The following is a 10,816-nucleotide window of genomic DNA, read 5'->3' as shown; positions in this document are numbered from 1 at the left end:
TTCACCTTCCTGCATTTTTATATTAAGAATTTTATTTAAAAGCAGGTCTCGTTTTGTTACCTTGGCGTCGCTCGTTCCCTCGTGCAGCTCGATCAATTTGTCCCACAGCTCTTTAGCGTTTTTGTGTGGACCGACTCTGTTCAGTTCTTCTCTTGTTAATCCGCACTGTAGAGTGTTGATCGCTTTATTTTCTGTTGACGCCTTTTTCTTCAAATATGCTGTCCAGTCTTCAGGATCCAGTATATTCCCGGAGCTGTCCGCTGGAATTTTATAGGGTCTCGTAACGCTCATCCACTGGTCGAAGTCTGTTTTGAGGTAAACCTCCATGCGCTTCTTCCAGTACGGAAAATCGTCCCCGTTGAAGAGTGGAGGTCGTACTGTGCTGAATCCTTCTGTCTGAGACATTTTAGTCCTGCGCACAGAAGAAAGAAAAGAAAAACAAAAATCCCAAGACTTGGTCTTGGATTAGTAGTGCGGAAGAAGAAAAAAAATAATAAAAGTATCTAAATTGGTGTTGCACCAATTTAGATTTAATTGCAACGAGAAAAAAAATTTAAAACAGGTAATAACACCAGTTTGAAATTAAACGTAAAACTGAAAATCGAAAGAAAAAAAAATTAAATTTTCACCCCCTGTCTGATTAGTGGTTGCACCAAATCAGAGCGGTACATGCTCTGATACCACTTGTTGGATCGTGAAACGTCGATAGAGGGGGGGTGAATATCGATTCGAAAAAATCGCGTTAATAAGAGTTAAGCGCAGCGGAATAATAAAAAACTTAGGCATGTTGAACAAGGTGTTTTTTACTTCGTTCGGAGCTTGTGACAACTCCTACTCGAAGGCCCGTACTCCTTGAGTACTTTCGTTGGGCAATTCACTAGCAATTCGAAATACTATTACAAATTAAGGTACAGAAATGCTAATGGAAATAAAGAGATATCGACAAGAAAGTTAACCAAAGAAGAAGGAGCACTTTGTCGGAGCTTTGTTAGCGTCGCAGGAGCGTAGAGCAGCAGAGCAAGCAGTCGAAGAGTTCTCAGTTGTTGTTGAAGCTCCACCCCTGGGGCTTCTTTTATATGTTGCTCCGGGCGCCTGGATCCCTTCCGGGCGCCCTGGTGTGACGTGGCAGGTCTAATCAGCGAACTCCACGTGGCGACGACTCGGCCTGGATAAAATTCACCTCCGGGCGCTCGGATCCCTTCCGGGCGCCCGGACCTCCTATTTCCAGAAACTTCCTTTCCTGCAAAACAGAGTTAGTCCGAGGCAAATATATATTCTGCAAAACAGATTGTTAGCACAACTAAAGTAATATGATTTAACAAGAAAAGAGTATGACTTAGATTCCGTCTTTCCAAGACCGGAATCTAGTCACGATCTCGACTTAGATATCCGAAATGGATCTAAGCCGGATCGACACCTAATGTTCCCTTCCTGGGAACGCGTCCTCGCAGTCACTCCCCTCCAGTGACTTACCTCACTTACCTGCCAGACGTCCGGTCAGCCCGTCGACCCGCTTGGACTTCGTGACAGCTATCCGGTCAGCCCGTCGACCTAGCTGGGCTTCGTGCCTAAGCGTCCGGTCAGCCCGTCGACCCGCTTGGACTTCGTGCCAACTATCTGGTCAGTCCGTCGACCTAGCTGGGCTTCGTGCCAGACATCCGGTCAGCCCGTCGACCTGTCTGGACTTCTCCTGCACACTCGATCAAAGTGTCAGACAACAACAAACTAACTTAACCTGATTTGTCATTCATCAAAACCTGGGTTAAATCGTTAGTGCTAACCGCACCAACAAGATGAAGCTACCAAATCAAGGTTTTGAGAGGACTTAGATGAAATATTACAAAATATTCCATCAAATAAAATGATTTTAATAGGAGGTGATCTAAATAAGCATGTCGGAGTGAAAAATGAGGAATATGAGAGAGTACATAGGAGTTATGAGTTTGGAACGATGAATGAGGAAGAGAAAACTATATTAGATTTTGCGATAGCATATGATCTTATATTAGCTAATACGTTTTTTAAGAAAAGAGAAGAACACTTAATCACATTCAAAAGTGGGAATAATAAATCACAAATTGACTAAGTAAAGAATCTTGGTGGTGGAATGAGAAAGTACAAGAAAAAGTGAAAGAAAAATGAATAACTTATAAGGAATTATATGTTTGTAAGAATGAGAAAAACTTTAAAAAATATACAATAGCCAAGAAAGTAGTGAGTGAAGCAAAAAATAAAATTTTTGAATGAATATATCAAAAATTGGATACAAAAGAAGGAGAAAGAGACATTTATAGAATAGCTAAAGTGAGAGAAAGAAAAACAAGAGATCTTAGCCAAATAAAATGTATTAAAGATGAATGTAATAGGGTATTAGTAAACGATGTAGAAATAAAAGAGTGGTGGAAAAAGTATTTTCATCAACTTTTTAATGAAGGTTTAGGTGACCAACTTAACTTAGGTAATTTAAGTAGGTCAAATGAGCATAGAAATTTTAATTTTTATCATAGAATTCAAACTTCAGAAGTAAAATAAATTTTAAATGAGATGCACAATGGAAAAGCCGTTGAACCAAATGATATTCCGATAGAGGTATGGAAGTGCTTAGGGAAACAAGATATTAAATGACTTACAAAATTACTTAACATGATATTGAAAACGAAAAAATACTTGATCAATAGAAGATAAGTACCCTAGTTCCCTTATATAAAAACAAGGGAGACGTATAAAATTGTACAAACTATAGGGATATTAAACTAATGAGTCATACTATGAAACTTTGGGAAAAAATAATAGAAAAGAGATTAAGGAAGGAGACCACAGTGACAGAAATCAATTTGGGTTAATGCTTGGAAAGTCGACGATAGAAGCTATACATCTTCTTAGACAATTAATTGAAAAATATCGGGAGCAAAAACAAGATCTACACATGATATTTATTGACTTAGAAAAAGCTTATGATAGAGTCCCAAGAGAAATTATATGGAGAATTTTAGATAAGAAAGGTGTTAGAGTAACATATATTAAACTAATTAAGGATATGTATGAGAATGTAACGACCAGAGTAAAGACTTCAGGCGGAGTAACTGAAGCATTTCCAATAAAGATAGGGTTACATCAAGGATCAACTCTAAGTCTCTATCTTTTTGCACTAATTATGGACGAACTCACTACGCACATTCAAGACACAGTACCATGGTGCATGCTGTTTGCAGATGATATTATTTTGGTAGATGAAACACGTGAAGGAGTAAATGCTAAACTAGAATCTTAGAGGGAAACACTAGAAGGGAAAGATTTTAAGCTTAGTAGATTAAAGACAGAATATATGGAATTTAAATTTAGTAATATTAGAAGTAATGAAACAATTGTTAAGATAGGTGAGGACGAGTTGTCCGGAACTCAGAGATTTAAATATTTAGAATCATTTTTACAAAATGATGGAGGGATTGAGAGAGATGTCTTACATAGAATACAAGCAGGATGAGTGAAATGGAGGGGAGCGTCGAGTGTTTTATGTGATCGTATAGTACCTCTTAAACTTAAAGGTAAGTTCTATAAAATCGTAGTTAGGCCTGCTATGCTATTTGGAGCTGAATGTTGGGCTATGACTCGAGCACATGAGCAGAAAATGAGAGTTGCAGAGATGAGGATGTTAAGGTGGATGTGTGGACATACGAGGATGGACAACATAAGAAATGAGAGCATTAGAGAGAAAGTCAGAGCTGCATCTATTGAGGAAAAACTCTGAGAGACACGTTTAAGATGGTACGAACTGGTACTTCGACAACCAATAAATGCTCCAGTTAGGCGATGTGAAACTATGATAAACATGCATATCAAACGAGGAAGAGGAAGACTAAAAAAGACTTGGTTAGCAACAATAAAATAAGATAAAATTTATTTAAATATAGATGATAATATAATAGGAGATAGAGCTCAATGGCGTAAAAAGATTCATACAGCTGACCCCACCTAGTGGGAGAAGGCTTGGTTGGTTGTTGTTTTTGTATTCTATAATTTTTAAATTCAAGTTGAACGATATTTTAATCGTAAAATACTCTCTTTTCATTCTGATTGGGGAGGCGGATATCAAGCTCTCCATCGTTATCTTGTCTCTTGTGGAATTGTTCATCGAGTTTCTTGTTCTCACACTCCAGAACAAAATGACTCTGCTGAGAAAAAACATAGACATATAGTTGAAACTGCCTTAGCTCGTCTTTATCATGCATTGATTTCACGTAAATTTTGGATGAAGCTGTTAGCACTACAGTATATCTCATAAATTGACTTCCTACTCCATTGCTTAATCATAAGTGTTCTTTTGAAAAACTTTATAATCAAACCCCTGATTACACTTTCCTTCGAAGTTGTGCATGTTATCCATGGTTACACCCCTATTCTAAACACAAACTTGACTCTCATTCACTACAATGTGTTTTTCTTAGTTATAGCAATTTGCACCATGGTTATCATTGCTTGTATATACCAACAGGATGAATTTATATTTCACGACATGTTACTTTTAATGAATCTCTATTCCCTTTTTCGATTGCTTCTTCGATCTCTCCTCCAGATACAAGTGACACCTTCTTGATGCCACCTAATATTGTCAGAAGTGATGACATCCTAGGTCCTGTTCTAGAACTCTCTAATAACTCCCCTATAGCATCAGAATCACCTTAGGTTACTGCTCCAATCTTGAAAGCCTCGTCGGTCGAAGATAATATGCTCTCTAGTTCTAGATCCTCGAATAATGCAAGACCGTCATCTACATCACCATGTCAACCTACTTCCTTGTCGCCATCAACAAGTGATTTAGATGATAATGCTCCTCGTCGCATGCTTCCCGTTAGTGACATTTATGAACGTTGCCGACTAAATGTAACTCGATATCCCCTTCCACGAGCTCTAGTGGTCTCTTCAAAATCTATTGAACCAACTTGTTTTACACAAGCAAGCAAGGATCCAAACTGGCGTAGTGCAATGACTATTGAATTTGATGCACTTCTTCGAAATGGAACATGGAGTATAGTTCCGCGAACTCCCTCAATGAATGTTGTGGGCTCTAAATGGGTATTCCATCTTAAGCATCGAGCTGATGGTTCTCTTGAATGACACAAATCTTGACTTATAGCTAAAGGATTTAGTCAACAACTAGGTATTGACTTTAATGACACTTTTAGCCCAATCATTAAAATTACATCTATCAGACTATTATTATCAATAGCTGTTAGTACTAATTGGCCTGTATGACAATTGGACTTTTCAAATGCGTTTCTCCATGGTTATCTTGAGGAAACTATATTTATGGAGCAACCTCCTGGGTTCATTTATCCATAATTTTCATCTCATGTTTGTCAACTTAAGAAATCCTTATATGGTCTTCGATAAGCCCCTCGTGCATGATTTCATCGACTATCTAATTGGTTACAAGCTTAAGGATTTTCTGGATCAAAGACTGACTCATCTCTATTTCACAAATATAATAATGGATCTATAATATTTTTTCTTATTTATGTGGACGACATTCTGATAACCAACAATGATCACAAGGGTATTACAACTTTATTAAGTCTTCTCAATAAAAAATTTTCTACTCGAGATTTGAGTATTGCTATTTTTTTTCTTGGTATTGAGCTTGTTCCACATGAGAATGACTATCTTCTCTCTCAGACTAAATATATTACTGGACTTCTTCAAATAGCCAAAATGGATAGAGCACATCCGGTTTCTACACCAATTGCTATAAACAACTCTCCAACTTCATCCTCTCATGCTTTGTCTGATCCACATATTTATCAAAGTATTATTGGAGCCTTACAATATGTCACTATCACATGCCCTGATATTACTTTTGCGGTAAATCGTGCTTGTCAATTCATGAATGCTCCAACTAAACAAAATTAGGATAATGTAAAAGGAATACTTCACTATCTCAAAGGTACTATTCTACATGGTCTTCTTTTATATTACCAATCGTCTCGAGATTTACATGCATATAGAGATGCGGATTGGGCAAGTTCTCCTGAAGATAAACGCTCTACTAGTGGATATGCAATATTTCTTGGACGAACTCTTATCTCATGGAATTTGAAAAAGCAACCTACAATATCTCGTTCAAGCATTGAGGCAGAATATAAAGCTATAGCAAATACAACGTCAGAAATTATTTGGCTTCAATTACTTCTCTCTTAACTTCATCTTGCATCAAATATTACACCAAAAATTTGGTGCGACAATATTAGAGCAACATATCTCATAGCAAATCCAATCTTTAATGCTTGTACAAAACATGTGGAAATTGATTTTCATTTTGTCCATGAATGTGTGACAACTCAGCAATTATCCGTTTCTTATATTTCTACTGAAGATCAAATTGTTGATATCTTTACTAAGCCATTACCGAAATAACTTTTCAACAAGTTAGCAAACAAACTCAACGTCAAAGATCTCCCGTTAAGTTTGTCGGGGGGGTAAAAGAGATAAAAGAGAATTACCAGAATTGACCAGATCAAATCACCAAATCAAATCAAATTAGTATTTGGATTATTTTAATAATTTTATTATAATTATTAGAATAATTCTCAGAATTATTCTTAGAATAATTCTCAGAATTATTCTTAGAATAATTCTGTTATTTATTGATTGGTCAATTGACCAAGTACTTTTTGAACATTATATATTATATTGTCCTTAGAGCAAATATCAATGAACAATAAATTTTATTGCTCTTGTATTATTTCTTGCTCTCTCCCTATTATTTGTCTCTTTTGTCCATCATTCCCACCTTACAGAGCTCGTCTCACAGAATACCATGGAGGTCGATCTAATTCCAGGGCTATCGGACTGCGTCGCTCTTGAGTGCCTCCTCTGTCTCCCCTTCCACGCCATCCCCGCCGCTCGAGATGTCTGCAAGTGTTGGAAGAACGAACTCAACTCACCATCCTTCTATCGCATCCGCAAGGCCGTCGACCTCTCCCACTGCGTCGTCTCGTTGCTCCTCTAGGGCAAGCTCTTGCCCACCGCCGACAAGTTGTACCTAGCCCTATACGAACCTACTACGGGCGTCTGCATGATGCAACATCTGGCCGCCAACCACCCCAACGACAAGAACGGCTGCAGCAATGCCATGGTCATCGGGCGGGAGCTAGTGGTGATCGACGGATGTGACATGCTGGAAAATCGCCGTATCGACGATGTCCACATCTACAACCTACTCTCCGACGCCTAGCGCCTAGGCGCACCAAAGCCGGTCCCAGAGCAGTCTCTTATTAGATGCGGCTTGAAGGGAGAGAGGTGTTCATGATCAGTGGGAGGCACGCGGAAGGCAAAAAGTTACGGTCGGCGACGTCTATGACGTGGCAACTCATGCCCTCATGTTTCCGGAGTAGCATCTCTTCTCAAAGCAGCACATCCAGAATGGCCTCCCGTTATTATTGAATCCGCACTCCTAACTACTGGTAAGTCATTAATTAGTCATCAAATTTATTATAGTTCTTCCATTAAACTCTTTGAGCAAATTTTGTTGATCATATGAATATTGCCCTTTTATGAAGCTTACACAACCAACGCATATGGTTTCCCTATCAAAGCGGATGGAGTTCCTTAAAAGCTTGCTGATCCTTTCGACTTCGGTGGTGGTCACATCAATCCTAACAGATCTTTGGATCCCGGACTAATTTACGACGTTGATCCAAATGATGACTTCAAGTTCTTTAATTGCACTAATGATGCATCAAACTGTGACTTGGAGGATGCTCATTTGTATCACTTGAATCTGCCCTCCGTATCCATTTCTGATCTCAAATCATCTGCCACAATAAAGAGAACTGTCACAAACGTAAGCGACACAGATATGATATATAGAGTAATAGTAGAATAACCTCCGGGTGCTAAGATTATTGTGGAGCCTTCGGTCTTCAAGTTTAATGCTTTCAACAAGGTACATACTTTTGCTCTAACATTCACCTCACTGCATGCAGTGCAAGGAGACTTCAACTTCGGAAGCTTGACATGGAGTGATGGGGGAAAGCACTTGGTGCGAATTCCTTTAGCTGTTCGAGTTAGTATACAAGATTACTTCTCGGACACCTCCTAAGTAGTGAATTGTGTGTGATAGTCAATAAATCACAAAGACATATTAGGTCATTAAACACTACTATACAACAATAACAACAATAACCAAGCCTTTTCCCATTAGGTGAGGTCGGCTGTATGAATCCTTTTATGTCATTGAGCTCTATCTCCTATTATATTATCATCTATATTTAAATAAATTTTATCTTATTTTATTATTGATAACCAAGTCTTTTTGGTCTTCCTCTTCCTCGTTTGATATGCATGTTTATCATAGTTTCGCATCGCCTAACTGGAGCATTTATTGGTTGTCGAAGTATATGTTCGTACCATCTTAAACGTATCTCTAAGAGTTTTTTCTCAATATATGCAACTCTGACTTTCTCTCTAATGCTCTCATTTCTTATTTTATCCATCCTCGTATGCCCACACATTTACCTTAACATCCTTATCTCTGTAACTCTCATCTTCTACTCATGTGCTCGAGTCATAGCCCAACATTCAACTCTATATAAATAGCAAGTTTAACTGCCATTTTATATAACTTACCTTTAAGTTTAAGAGGTACTATACGGTCACATAAAACACTCGATGCTCCCCTACATTTCACTCATCCTGCTTGTATTCTATATAAGACATCTCTCTCAATCCCACAATTGTTTTGCAAAAATGATCTTAAATATTTAAATCTCTCAGTTTCGGGTAACTTATCCTCTCCTATCTTAACAATGGTTTCATTACTTCTAATATTGCTAAACTTAAATTCCATATATTCTGTCTTTAATCTACTAAACTTAAAACCTTTCCTTTCTAGTGTTTCCCTCCAAGATTATAGTTTAGCATTTACTCCTTCACGTGTTTCATCTATCAAAATAATATCATCTACAAATAGCATGCACCACGGTACTGTATCTTGAATGTGCGTAGTGAGTTCACCCATAATTAGTGTAAAAAGATAGAGACTTAGAGCTGATCCTTGATGTAACCCTATCTTTATTGGAAATACTTCAATTACTCCTCCTGAAGTCTTTACTCTGGTCGTTACATTCTCATACATATTCTTAATTAGTTTAATATATGTTACTCTAACACTTTTCTTATCTAAAATTCTCCATATAATTTCTCTTGGGACTCTATCATAAGCTTTTTCTAAGTCAATAAATACCATATGTAGATCTTGTTTTTGCTCCCGATATTTTTCAATTAATTGTCTAAGAAGATGTATAGCTTCTATTGTAGACCTTCTAGACATGAACCCAAATTGATTTTCTGTCACTGTGATCTCCTTCCTTAATCTCTTTTCTATTATTTTTTTTTTCCAAAGTTTCATAGTATGACTCATTAATTTAATACCCCTATAGTTTGCACAATTTTGTACAACTCTCTTATTCTTATATAAGGGAACTAGAGTATTTATCCTCCATTGATCAGGTATTTTTTTCATTTTCAATATCATGTTAAATAATTTTGTGAGCCATTCAATACCTTGTTTCCCTAAGCACTTCCATACCTCTATCGGAATATCATCTGGTCCAATGGCTTTTCCATTATGCATCTCATTTAAAGTTTGTTTTCCTTTTGAAGTTTGAATTCTACGATAAAAATTAAAATTTCTATGCTCATTTAACCTACTTAAATTACCTAAGTTAAGTTGGTCACCTAAACCTTCATTAAAAAGTTGATGAAAATACCTCTTCCATTGCTCTTTTATTTCTCCATCGTTTACTAATATCCTATTACATTCATCTTTAATACATTTTATTTGGCTAAGATCACTTGTTTTCCTTTCTCTCACTTTAGCTATTCTATAAATGTCTCTTTCCTCTTCTTTTGTATCCAATTTTTGATATAATCGTTCAAAAGTTTCATTTTTTGTTTTACTCATTACTTTTTTAGCTTCTTTCTTGGCTATTGTATATTTTTTAAAATTTTTCTCGTTCTTACAAATATATAATTTCTTATAAGCTATTCGTTTTTCCTTTACTTTTTCTTGTACTTTCTTATTCCACCACCAAAATTCTTTACTTAGTGGTGCATGTCCCTTTGACTCACCGAGTACACTCTTAGCTACTATTTTCAACTTTGATATCATCTTATCCCATATTGTATTAGAGTCATCGTATATTTTACCTAATGCTTGTACTTCTGCTTTCTCCTTAAATATATTTTGCTTTCCATCCTTTAACTTCCACCACTTAATTCTAGGAATTATATATATTTTCTTTCTATTGATACTATGTTTGAGATGTATATCCAACACTACTAATTTATGTTGGGTAGTTAAGCTTTCTCCAGTAATGACTTTGTAAACTTTATAAATCTTTATAATCATTAAACACTACTATAAATTTGAATAAATAAATTAATGACATATATAAAGTTGTCATATTTGACGACTATATTTTGGATTGATGTTTCTTGTATGAATAAAATAAGACTATACAAAGTTAATTTAGTTTACTTAAAATAGTTGTTGCTTGCAAACTTATAATGATTAACGATTAAAGATTGAGTTGTTTACAAGATCATCTATTCATCTCCTTCCTCCACGACATATATTCCTAAAATTGGATTTGGATTTAGGTAGCTTCTAAATTGCCATTAATTTAGTATGTCATAAATTATCTTTCACTAATCAAATCAATCCGGCACTAGTTCTTTTCTATAAAATAAAAATATCAAAATATTCTATTTTAGAATAAATGACTTATTCTGGTCTGGACCAAAATTAAAATTATCT

This window comes from Zingiber officinale, chromosome 6B, assembly GCF_018446385.1.
Source record: "Zingiber officinale cultivar Zhangliang chromosome 6B, Zo_v1.1, whole genome shotgun sequence".
Lineage (NCBI taxonomy): Eukaryota > Viridiplantae > Streptophyta > Magnoliopsida > Zingiberales > Zingiberaceae > Zingiber > Zingiber officinale.
Note: the sequence above shows the minus strand (reverse complement) of the source record.